Source organism: Chiloscyllium punctatum, chromosome 33 (genome assembly GCF_047496795.1).
Source record: "Chiloscyllium punctatum isolate Juve2018m chromosome 33, sChiPun1.3, whole genome shotgun sequence".
Classification (NCBI taxonomy): Eukaryota; Metazoa; Chordata; class Chondrichthyes; order Orectolobiformes; family Hemiscylliidae; genus Chiloscyllium; species Chiloscyllium punctatum.
In genome coordinates, this window is record NC_092771.1 from 36566862 (window position 1) to 36579954 (window position 13093).

At 40.2% G+C, this 13093-nt stretch overlaps 1 pseudogene; it reads left to right on the forward strand.

Annotated features, from left to right (window-relative positions):
* The window catches only part of LOC140458338 (Ig heavy chain C region, membrane-bound form-like), a 33901-nt pseudogene extending 21979 nt beyond the window's left edge, over nt 1-11922 (forward strand).
* The last annotated feature ends 1171 nt before the right edge of the window (nt 11923-13093 follow it).

Consider the following 13093-nt stretch of genomic DNA (forward strand, 5'->3'; position numbering starts at 1 on the left):
AGGGACTCGGGTTCCATTCCAGCCTCGGGTGACTGTCTGTGTGGAGTTGGCACTTTCTCCCCATGTCTGTGTGTGTTTTCTCCCACAGTCCAAAGATGTGCAAGCTGGGGGAATTGCAAATGTTGTGTTCAGTGATTGGGAGGTTAGGTGCATTAGTCAGGGTTAACTGTAGCATAATAGGGGAATGGGTCTGGATGCGTTACTTTTCAGAGGGTGGGTGCTGACTTGTTGGGCCAAATGGCCTGTTTACACACACTGTGGAATTTTGATGAATCTTGGTTTGTATTTTGTGAAACTTCTCTGCTCTTCACAGCAATCCAGTGAAAGTGTCAGTTGGTGAGATCTTCAAACAGTTACTGGAGTTGGATCAGGATGTTCTTCTTCCTAAATTATGTGGCTTGGACAAGGTCGAGGGCATGTTTCTAAAGAGGGAACCAATGATCATGATCAGCAACTGGTAGGAACCAAAAATAACTCCAGTTATGCTGTAGACTTCAGCGGGAGCATACTGGCAAACGTTTACAGCTGAGGATACATTTGAGTAACTGATAAGGTCAAATGAACAGAAACTAACATGCTCAATTGGTCATTCTATTGTAGAGACACCATTTCCCCCCACGCTTTATGGCCTGGTCTCCTCCTGTCAGGAGCACAACACCGGGTCTGCGACCTTTGGTTGTTTGGCGATGGACTATTCCCCTGACGTCACGAAGGTAACCTGGAAGAAAGGTGGGGAGCTAATCACGACTGGATTGAAGACTTACCCATCAGTGAGAAACAAGAAGGGAACCTACACCATGAGCAGCCAGTTAACCCTGCCCGAGTCAGTGGTAGATTGCCCCAGCAAAATCTACTGTGAGGTTCAACACAGCGGGTCACACAAGAGCAAAGAAATGCCATGTCCAGGTACGTGTTGTGTGAACTGAGATAAACAGAGCATCTGGGATTAATATGAAGAAGGCATTATTTATAACCGTTTTCACAGAATCACCTTATACAGCACAGGAAAAAGGCCCTTTGATCCATCCAGTTCATACCTATCAATAACAGCCACCTAACTATTCCAATCTCATGTGCCAGCACGTGATCCATTGCCTTGTGTGACTTGCCCTTGCAAGGATGCATCTCACTACATCATACTTATTATGAGGGGCTCAGCCTCTACATGACTTATAGGTGCTGAGCTCCAGGCTAACGCCACCCTCTGTTTGATTTTGTTTTCCCCTGAGATCCACTTGGAAACTCCTGGCCTTACCTTCACCCTGTGCCCCTGAGGCATTGATCAATCCATCAAGGGGAAATGTTTCATCCAGTTTACCCTGTCTATGCCTAAAATAATTGTAGACATCATGATAATCTTCTTCCTAATTCTCATCTGCTCCAAGGTAAACCCCTGTCTATCTAAACTAGTTTCATAACTAAAACCCTCCAACCCAGGCAAGATCCTGGCAAATCTCATCAATACTGCCTTCAATGTAATCACATTCCTTCGATAACATGCACACAACGCTTCAATATGGCCTAACCAGTGTTCTATTAAGTTCCAGTATCATCTCCCTACTCTTTATTGTCAATGTCTCGGCTAATAAAAGCAAATATCCTCCCACTTTCTTAGCCTCTTTATCCAGATGAAACAGTACTATTCTGGATCGGTGGGTACATGCACCAAAGTCCTTTCCAGGGTTCTACCATTCAAAACGTCATATCTCACAGATTCTTCTGCTGAATTGCATCACCTGACATTTATCCAGAATAATTTCCATTTGCAACTTCTCTTCACATACAACCAACCCTTTGATATCGTCCTGTAATCTAAAGCCATTATGCTCATGACTTACCAACATGACAGTTTTCATTTCATCTGTGAATTCACTGGTTAATCCTCCTAAATTTGAGTTTTAATCATTGGTATGTAAGAGAAATAGCAAGGAAATCAACACCAAACCCTACAAGAACACTCGGAGACATAGATTTCCAGTCACGCATACACCCGATGACTATTATCCCCTGCTCCCACCACTCAGCCAGTTCTGGATCAAATCTGTCAAATTAACTCAGATCCCATTGGCTCTGATTATTTCTATCATCTGGACATCGAGTTATCTCCCTGAAAACTACTATCAAATTGTTACACATGATTTTGTCTCAATAAAACCGCGCTGAAAATTGTTGATTTATCTTCCAAATGAAGAATAATTTCACTTCTCAATGGTTTCCCTACCACTGAGACTAGCTTGACAGATCTGTGTTTTCATTGTTTATCCCTTCCTTCGTCCTGCATAACAGTGCAACGTTGGCTGATCTACACTCACTTTGCACAACTGCTGTGGCCAAAAACGAATTCTAAAATATTGTCAGTTACCCAACTATTTCATCCTTTGCATCGCTCAACAGCTCGGTATACTTTTCATCTGCCCTGGAAATATAACCACTATTCATTCAGCAAGACAACACAGAACATCACGTCATGTGTCCTAATTTCTGAAAACTACATCACAACACCCCTCCATGATTTCTGTCCCCACATTGTCCCTCTTACTAGTGAACACTGACACAACACATTCGTTTTGACCACAACCTAATCCTCTGGCTCCACTCCAATAATAACACATCATGGGCATTACTGTTTCTCGAATAATTCTTTTATCATGAATGAGCCTGTAACTTTGAAAAATATTTTCCTTTATTTTGACTGCTATTATTTTCTCATGGTCCCTTTTGCTCTTCTATGACTTTGTCTTTCAAACTCCCCCTTGCACGTTCTGTACTCCATACTAATTTCTTTTGTTTTGAGATTTCGCTATAGACCGGAAGCCTCCCTTGTTTCTCTTTATCTCACCCTCCATGCCCTTTGGTGTCCAGAGCCTGTTGCATTCTTGGTCCCACGCAGTGGCTTCCTGGGAAATGCCCCCCCCCCCCCCCCCCCCGTGATTTTCCTATCTCTTTCTTAAATATGTCACACTGCTCTGACTCAGATTTACCAATAAGTGTCAGCTTCCAGTCCACTCTAAACAAGTCATTACCTGATCTTACTAAAATTGTCCTTCCCCTTTTCATAACTTTGGGCCAATTTCTATTCCTTTGCAGTACAATCTGTAATCCAACTGATTTACGATCACTGTTTCAAAGTGCTCCACCATTGATGTTTTACCCACTGGGTCGACTTCATTCCCTAAAGTTAAGTTCAGGTTCACCCCTCTCTTGCAAGGTCTGGATTAAAATTCTCAGTATTAAACACATACTTTGTTAAAATATTCTCCTGGGGGCATTTTCAGAATTCTGCTCCCTCTAAATTTTTGACAAACTGAATATCTAAGCCTATGCTGAGGAAGTTAAAAACCTCTTTTCTCATTCCCCTATTTAATTTACATTTATCTGAAATTTGCCCATGTATTTGCACTTGGTCTTTTGGACATGTAGTAAGGTCTATATTGCTCTCCCAGTACTTATGTTTGCTGTATTTTGGTTTTGAAGTACTGTCCATTTGCCTTTTTTCGAGGAGGTATCCATGGTTTCATTTCTCTTTACAGCCTAAAATACTCTTGTCAGAATTGCGACAGAAGCAACATTCTGTACCGCACACCCCCGGCCCCCCTACTTTTCCATCTTTCCCTGTCTCACCTGAAGGCACTAAATCCTGGAATATTGAATAGCCCACTCCTGCCCCGCTCTCAATATGTCTCCGTGATAGCAACCGTATCATTTCCTCATTTATGCCGGTAATTCGTCTGCCTTGTTCACCAGACTCATTAAAACGAATACCATCCAACGTTTCTATCTCTCTTCTGATATTACCAGCCTATAGTTTCTATGCCTCCTTGACTCCCTTGCTGTGTCCTATAATTTTAGCATTTCACATTGTCCTGCTGATCTTTCTGTGTGGATCCCAGCTTCTCCAGTACTCTGCACAATTATGATTCTTATATCCATTAACCACATGAAACCTTGATATATGAGAACTGATTGTATTTGTTATGAAATTCGTCAAATAATTTATGTGATGTGTTTCCTAAAGATCGAGGTATTCTCCAACCAACTCTTCTCATAATTGTGAGGTCCAGTGAAGAAATCGCAAGCAGCAAGTTTGTAACCATCGTCTGTTCAATCATCGATTTCCATCCGAAGTCAATCTCCGTGAGTTGGTTGAAAAATGGCCGACCCTTGGATTCTGGCTTCTTCACGTCTCCCGTGTGTGAGGCAAACGGGAACTTCTCGGTGACGAGTCGGCTGATGGTCCCTTATGGTGAATGGTTCAACAGCGCAGTCTATACCTGCCAGGTCACTCATGGTGGGAACATTCAAAGTAAAAACATCACCGCACTCCAGTGTAAGAGACACACACTGAGAGAGCTACAAATCATTCTGATCTCTGATGTGAATCAAATACGCTAATTTATCAGGCGTAGTAAACAGCACGGTACAGCTTCTCGTTTCCCAACATTCCTACATATCACATTTCAGTTTGAGTGTTACATTAGCATTGCTCATGATTCAACATTTTGACAAGTCAGAAAAGCATGTTTCCTCTCTGTTGAAGATAGAGATATAGTCTATGAGCTTTGTTAAATAGTTTGTTGCCTGACCATGCTGGGAGAGGCATTCAGAGTGCTGAATGCTTGCCTGGTAGCTGCTTCAAGGAAAATATTGGGGGTTGGGGGGGGATATTGGAAAGATATCTGATTGAAACATAGAAAATACTGAGAGACTGAGGTCGAGTGAATGTGGAATAGATGTTTTGACTGGTAGGCGAGACTAGGAACCAAGGGCACAGTCTCAGGGTCAAAGGGGCACTGTTTAGAACTGAGATGGGGAGGAATTTCTTCAGCCAGAGGGTGATGAGGCTGTGGAACTTGTTGCTGCAGAGGGCTGTGGAGGCCAGGCCATTGTGTGTAATCAAGCCCGAGATAGTTCGGCTCTTGTTTAGTATGGGGAGAAGAGAGTAGAATGGCTTTAGCCCGAAATGTCGATTTTCCTGCTCGTCGGATGCTGCCTGACCTGCTGTGTTTTTCCAGCATTATTTTGATCTAAACTCTGGATTGGCCGAACAGCCTTATTCAAATCCTCCATCTTATGATGTTGTAGTCTCAAAATGACATGGTTAAAATATGCAGTGACCCTGATTTGAAAATAAATCAAAATGCGTTCAAAGCTTCATTCCCTGTTCAGGAATGACCTGCTGGTCTTGGACACTGTACAACATCGATTTTTATCTGGTAATGACCTCTTTAACTTCATTTATGGGATCAGACCACAGGCCAAGTGTGTATCACATTTGATGAACTGGGATAAACGTGATCTCACTGAGCTTCTTTAAGATGGTCTCTGTAATTGTTGGATGCGGCAGGAGAATAAATTCTGGTTAGAACGCTCCAATAGGGATGAATGAGCTAGGAACTCGAGACAGGCTGATTTAGCCTGGTTTGGGGTGGCCATGTTTACACAGTGAGTAGTGGATGTCTATAAAATTAGTGTACATTTCCATCGCGTTTGTAGATTAATTTAAGATGCTTTTATTTGTTTGTTTTCTCCCCTGCTCTAGAAATAAATAAAAAAATGCACCTCAGTAAATAAAGTGAAAGTACAGCCCAGTCATGAACTAACTGAATGGAGGGAAAGACTTAAGGAGATGGGTGTCCTTCTCGATATCCAATGCTGCATTCAGTGTCTTGTTTTCTGTTCTACTCCAAACACAGCCTACGAGGAACAATGACATAAATTCGAGAATGACATCACACCAATAACGCAAAGTACTTTTAATCATTAAATATAATGAACAGAATTTCCATGGCTGTTCAGCGCTCCTGTAACACTTTCGAACTCTGCAAAGAGAATAATTATTATTTATTAGAATTTGTCTATAATTTAGGATGTGATTTGGCAGTCAGCATGACCAGCAGCATTTGCACCTTAGGGTTATGAACATGGAAATGAACTCATTATATTCAGAGTATTCTTGTCACAAGTATCAATAGATGGTGTTAAGTGAGAGACAAACTCTGAAAGAAAGGTCATTCCATGGGTTACATGATGATATCTTCGATGATTTTACTTTTTTTACAGGTTTCATTTGTTACAAAGCAAGTGTTCTTTCGGAATAATTACACAGGGCATGTTATAGATAATCACAAATGCTTTCACAGATCAAAATACATCAACAATAGTAAGCATCGTTTCAGCAATAGTTGGAGTTGCCATTTTGAAGGTGGTGTCTTCAACCTGTGAAGAAGTAATTTGAAGATTGTATCAGAAAGGGGCATTTTTCATTGACTTTGATTTTTGTTTCATAGAAGATACCGAGTGCCACCCTTACACCGTTAAAATCCTCCCACCACCAGTAGAACAAGTCTTACTGGAGGCGACGGTGACGTTAACCTACGTTGTGTCCAATCTTCCTTCTGGAGTCAACGAGACCTGGAAACAAGAAAAGAAGCCTCTGAAATCAGAGATTACTGACCAGCCTGGACAGAATCCCGACAGCGTGATCAGCAAATTAGACATTTCTACTGAAGCCTGGCTGAGTGGCATTACTTTTGAATGTGTGGTGTACCATCAGAATCTACCGACTCCGCTGAGAGACTCCATCCATAAGGAGAAGGGTGAGCGGTGAGATTAAAGCACAAAGGATCCCATGTGTAGTCTCTATCCAGTTACATCAATGTCAGGCTTTGATTGGTAATGAACAAACACAATTGGGAGCATTAATGATGCTTCTGAAGGCAGGATAGCTAGGTAGCTGCTTAAAAAAAAGATGGACCAAAGAATATTGTATTCTGATTAAGTCAGATAAAGTGGGAAGAAGCCTGGGTTGTGATGTCACCATCAGTAATGACAGTTGGACAGAATGCCCTTGTTGTGGGCTGGAAACATGGAGGCAACATTCACATTAAACTTTACTCTTTTTACTGAACAGAATGTGTACCATTCTGCTCCTTTAGTAAACGGAAGTGAATAAATCCCAAATTTAAAATGGTGTATTTTAATATTTAGTGAAATTGTGATACTGGTTCAGGATTTTTTGGTTGATATATATTTGTCTCAAATATTCTGCAGTGATTCATCCGCTGGAGCCATCAGTGTTTGTCCTCATGCCACCAACAGAAGAAATGTCCGCTCAGAGGTTTCTCTCCCTCACCTGTTTAGTGAGAGGTTTCTCCCCCCGAGAGATCTTCGTCAAGTGGACAAACAATGACAAGCCGGTGAATCCCAGTAACCAGAAGAACACCGAGGTGATGGCGGAGAGCGACAACAACTACTTCTTCACGTACAGCCTGTTATCCATTACAGCGGAGGAGTGGGCCAGCGGTGCTTCTTATTCCTGTGTGGTGGGACGTGAAGCGATTCCATTGAAGATCATCAACAGAACAGTCGATGAATCCAGCGGTAAACTGAGTTTCGTAAACATTTCACTTGCACTGATGGACACTGTTAATTCATGTCAATAAAAATCTCAAAGTTGCATTTAATAATTCAACAAAAGTAATAAAGATTTTTTTTCCTCCAGTTGTGAGTTAAATACTGATTTAATCGTTTCCCACTCTGACTTACATTCCATCTGTGTAGTTAAAGTGGATTATTAACAGGTCTAGGACGAGTGCCTTGTGCAGTTAATGTTCTCTGCTCAGATACACCCTGGGTCAGAGACAGAGTAAAGCTCACTCATTGCAGGATTCCGCCAAGTACCTTATCTACCTTAAATCCCTCTCTAATAAAATCTGACCGTGTCCATTTTATGTCAAGGGTAGAGCACGAGTTTTGAACTTGGTCTTCTTGATTCCCCCGATTGGACATTCTTACAAAATTCATGTCCATTTTAAACTGACAAATTGCACCAATTGGAAATGTAAATTTTAGACACTAAAATTAAGTTTGATTGGAATATGCCAATCATAAAGAGTGCAGATCAGTTTGAATGTAACCTTTGTTTCTGGGGAACCTCCAGGTATCTTGCGCCAGCACATGAGTTGACAGAATGTATCTTCACTTTCACACCAAAGAGAATCGACCGATAAGGTTTCGTGGAGCAGAGGGTAAGGGAACGATGAATGGTCTGTCCTCTTGCTCCCTGTGCAGAATTTTCATGGTAGATTTCCTCTGTAATGTAACCCAGTTACTAACAGGAAAAGTCAGCTTCTTGCTTACTGTCCAAAGATGTAACATTTCCCTGCAAAATAATACCATTGAAGCATGTTGGACACGCTTGGCTCTGTTAACAAATGATTAACATTGATTCACATAATCCAAAACTGGTGTTTGCATCGTCCCAGTTTGAATTCCATAGTTTTGTCTCAGTTTTCTGGAGCACATGGGATCAATTCTGGTATTCGAATAACTGATATCATTTTGTTTCACATACAGAACACAAGTAGACATTTTCTAATAAACATATTCAGAAATGTTATCAGTGGGGATTTGAACTCATGCCTTTTCTCTCATAGACAGAAATTCTATCACTGCAACAGAAGAGTTGCTCATAAAACGCTTATCTCTCCACGACGGCGGGAAATGTTTCCTACAACACCAAGGTCAAATCTAATTATGGGCAATCCATTAAAATTAGAACAATAAATTAGAATAATAAAAATTGCATTCTTGTATAAGAACAGATACAGAGAGATGATCGCAAATACACACGTAATGACACATATACGGGTTCTCACCTAAAGACACATATTTATGTGTACACTCAAATGTGCATATAGATAAGATGTCACACACGCATACTCGCACAGAGCCACACATGCTAGTGGTACTTGAACACTCACCTAAGCTCATACAAAAAACTCACATACACCGAATGAAAATCATTTGCACAAATGAACAGGGGTACTCACACATAACCATGAGAAACATAGACAATGGTAACACACAAATGGGCATGAATACATATACATTCAAACAGTACAATGCGTACAGACATACACGCATGAACACACTGATACAAATTTTGAAAAATGTCCTCCCACATGTCAACTCACACAGGCACGTAAGTGCACAGATATAAATATTAATATCATTATTTTCCCATTTTTAGAATCACAAACATACGATGACAGAGGCAGCTTAAATAGTTATTTTTAAACCACATTGATCAGCATATATACAATATCACACGTACACACAAATTGAGAGTCTCACATGCAGACACACAAGTGCTTGGATCAACAAACAGAGGGGCGTTTATTAAATAAGGATAATGGGTACAAGCATCAGCAAGCATCCACAAACAAGAACACAAAGAAGCTTGTCAGGAGATTATTTGGGAAAGATTGCCACACAAGCAAACATCATCATATAAATATAAATATCCATCAAAACATAACATTGCATCCTAACATTTATTAAGCATAAACATGAAAATAACCTAGTTTAGGTAGGATCTGAAACAGACACATAAGCACACATTTTAGATAACACTAATGAAAAGTGAACACTCAGAAAGACATTACAAGATAAGCATAGGCAGCAACGAAGTGGCATATTAGCATGATGATGCTTACACAATGTGAAAAGACCAAAATTTAGGTGCACAAACACATGAGCACACCAGCAGTAAAGGAACAGGAATATGTTTATTCACGCACAGACTCCAACATGGGCAAGAGTGAAGTAAGAGACTCTCATAACCACATGCACAAACATTAAAAGAAAACGAAACACACCAAGCAGTGGATCAAATAAATTAAGGGACATGTACAAAAACTTATTCTTAAATATACACATCCTACAAGCAAAAATATTAAGCAATGACCTGACTGTGATGTCACTTATATTCATGATTTGCCAAGCAATTGGTCACCAATACATAAAGATGAGAATCACATTTGAACTTTTATTCAGTGATGGCCACAATTTTCAACTAAACCGCTGTCACAGCCTATATTTAAAATATAATGATATAATTAAAATAAGCATTCGTAATAAACATTCCTCAAATAATAATGTCCTTAAATAATAGCTTAAAAGAAAAATAATTTAAAACGTTCTGACATGGATAATAAAGAAAGAACATGTGCAGTTAGTATTTGTAATTTCTTGCTGAGAGTCAATAATGCACTAATAGATACAGATAAGAGTCACATTTGAGAAATACCTGACTGCTTTATAAAGATGTAATGGTCTCTAATTACATGACTTGGATGCAGATAGATCGATCTGGATCAATAAACAATCTAAATGCATTCTCTCGGCTTTATATTCTTAGATTCAATAGATCGCACTTGGATCGAAGACTATGAGGATGATAACAGCAACATCTGGACAACTGCTTCCACGTTCATCACTTTGTTCTTCCTGAGTATTTTCTACAGCGCTGCCGTCACTCTGGTGAAGGTGAGAATAATCACATCTTTCTCACGCCAAGCAGCCCAATCTGTTTTATGAAATCTCGAAGTGTGCCATTAAATAAACATTAAATCTGAAAGTCCCTGATCATAAATATCTGCGTCATTGCTTTATCGCTCTTTTCCAGGTTAAGTGAATGCATTGTGGACCCCCTTGATTTTCCTGATCTGCTTGTCAAGGACTCTGAATTCCCAATCTATAATTAGTCCTGTTGCTGACTCTAATAGTGAGATTACATCAGTTTATCAGCGTGTAACTGAGACAATTATTGATGGATTTTCCTTTTTACTTTGATATCTTTGAGATGATTGTGGTTGGAAGAATTTGTAGCTTCCCAGTTGTTTGAAGCCACATTTGTTTTGTTTTTATTTGTTCCTTACTCAGAATGGTTGCCTACCCTTTCTGATGAGCCTTTGTATTCCCTTTCTTGTGACTGTTACTGATGTACAGAAAATTCCCAGCTCACAGCGCATGTGTTCTCATCTCAATGTGGCATCCAGCCATTATATTCACTTCTGTTAGCTTTTACATCAACATTTTGGATAAAATTGCTTTCTGAAATGGTTACGAAATCTCGAATGAATATGCGCTAACCTTAAGTTTGCTTAATTCTTTCTTCAAGGCCAGTCAGTAATAATACATTTTCCCACATTCTACTCCTTTCCCAGCCAAATACTTTCACTTGTTCTGTTTGGTTGTGGTTCATCCAGTCATTTAGTTTAATGCTGCGCTACCATGCAGCCCACTAATGTAAATGCATCTTTCACACGATATGCCTGATGGAACACTCCAGAGGCAGAATGATTAGAGAACATTTCCTTTTATGTACAAAGGGTCACGGCCTCGGGTCACGTAATGATACAAATTAGGAGCTTTGCTCCACCAGAAGCCTATAAAAGGCAGGCAAAGGAGTTTGAAAATTTACTCTACACTCTCTAAACTAAAAGTACTCCCAATTTCGGGACAGCCGGGGTCAGTAATGCTGAAATCGCCACCTAAAGCGCCCAACGAAACATTCATCAGCCAAACATGTCAACGTTCAGTCAGGTATTCAGACACAACATGTGCACAATCCCAGGGCAGATTCTCAGAACTGGAGTTTTTCTCACACATAAGTCTCATGGAGCACAATTCCTGGGATCTATTTGACACACCACGCCTGCCAAATCCCAGGGAATGAGATTGAGATCTACCTGAGACAGGGATATTACTGAACAGTAACCCTCAAAAATAACAAATCAGAGGTCGATGTTGATCAGGCAAGGCAGAGCTCATGAGTACTTGAAATATGCAGCCATTGCGATCTATATGACGCAAGACAGAATTGAGAACCAATCATAGCAACTGTTCACAGAGTCTGGAAACTATCAGCAGAGAAGAACATTTTCAATTTCTCAGAGTTGGTGAGGTATAGCATCCCGGGAAGAGTGTTGTGAATCAGTCACGCACCCAATCTCATAACTTTCATTTTTTCAAAAACGTGGCACCTGAAACTAGATGCAATATTCCAGGTGAGACAAGAGACTGTTTTATTTCAGTTTAACATAATTGCTTTGTGTTTGTTCTCTACAGCGTTATTGATGAAGTTGGGATTATTTGCTCTTCTGTCCATGTGTCATGGTACATTCCCTGATTTGTGCACATACACACGGAGGTTCCTCTGCGCCCATGCCCCTTTGGGTTTACACCATTACCATTGTATGTTCCCCTGAGTTCATCACAAAACAAAGAAGCACGTCACACCTCCCTGAGATTGAGATCTATGTGACACACCGATATTAATGAATAACAATCCTCAAAAATTATAAATCACAGGTTGATTTCGATCAGGGAAGGCAGAGATTAGACGTTCTGGAAACCCTGCTGCTTTCTATGTCCTTTCCCTTAAGCCGTCTGTCAAGCCTTGGAGCTCTTAGCTGTTCTTCCAATATCCTAACATTTTATTTTAAATTGCTATTAATATTTTTCTGTAATTTTGCATTATAGACCAAAGCACAGGTTGATCGAACAAGGACTCCAAACACTGAACTCTGAGAACGTACACAATAAGGTAACCTACATTTTGAAACGGCAAACACCCGTTAACAAATGGTTTACAAGTACAAACCAGTGAGTGAGATTAACTTGAACGCATCAAAATAAAAGGAAAGTCCTCTGGAGGTACAGCGGTGGAGGCAGGACCTGGGCAGACAGAATGGAGTTCGTTTTTTAAAAAAAATCTTGTTTATTATCCAGAATTTTCCTTCCACACAATGTAACCTTTTATTTCCCATCACCCAAGTCACCCAGAGTATCTTTATATTCAGCTTCTAACCATCACCAGTAAATTGAATTATTTATGTTCAAAGCCCCTCCTATCATCAAAGGTATGGCAGAAGTAGGAAGAGCTAGAAGGAGCACGGAGTCAATTTTTCTTGTGGTGAAACATTACTGCTGTTCTAACACAAGGTATTTCTGACGGACGGTCCAGTGAAGCTATGTTGATGGAATTCATAAATAAGAAGAGCATGATTACTTTGATGTGATTGAAATAGTCCCCCCAGTAGTCAGAGTGAAATTGAGTAACAAATAGATCGAGAGATCTTATTTATACGTAAGAATAATAGGACTGTAATAATCGCAAATTTTAAACTTCCAAACACAAAGTGGGACAGCCATAGTCTTAAGAGCTTGGATGGTGAGGAATTTGGTAAGTGTTAAAGTCAATTTTCTTCATTAATATGCAGATGTAACTATCACAGAAGGAGCAAAC